Here is a 304-nt window from a genome sequence, read left to right as displayed (position 1 = left end):
TGAGTCTGTGGCTGTTTGTGGGGACACTCCTCTGAGCCTGCCCCAGGTGAGGCAACCACAGCAAGCTGAACACCATCACCAACACCTTGACTAGTGCAGCACCACTGGTCAGCAGCATGAAATAGGTACCTGGGCTCTGCTCGTGGTGGGAAGCATCCACACGTGGTGCCAAGAGGCCTCTGTAAGGTGAGAATTGTCATTCGTAATAAAACTGTCCTCACTAGCACTGGCAGGAGTGGGGAGGCGGTGCCAGGGGTGGAGGCAATGCTGCCGGCAGCTCCCTGTGCTTTGCCCCCGGCTGGGG

The sequence above is a fragment of the Corvus brachyrhynchos genome, unplaced genomic scaffold (assembly GCF_000691975.1).
Source record: "Corvus brachyrhynchos isolate BGI_N302 unplaced genomic scaffold, ASM69197v1 scaffold56, whole genome shotgun sequence".
In the NCBI taxonomy this organism is placed as follows: domain Eukaryota; kingdom Metazoa; phylum Chordata; class Aves; order Passeriformes; family Corvidae; genus Corvus; species Corvus brachyrhynchos.
Note: the sequence above shows the minus strand (reverse complement) of the source record.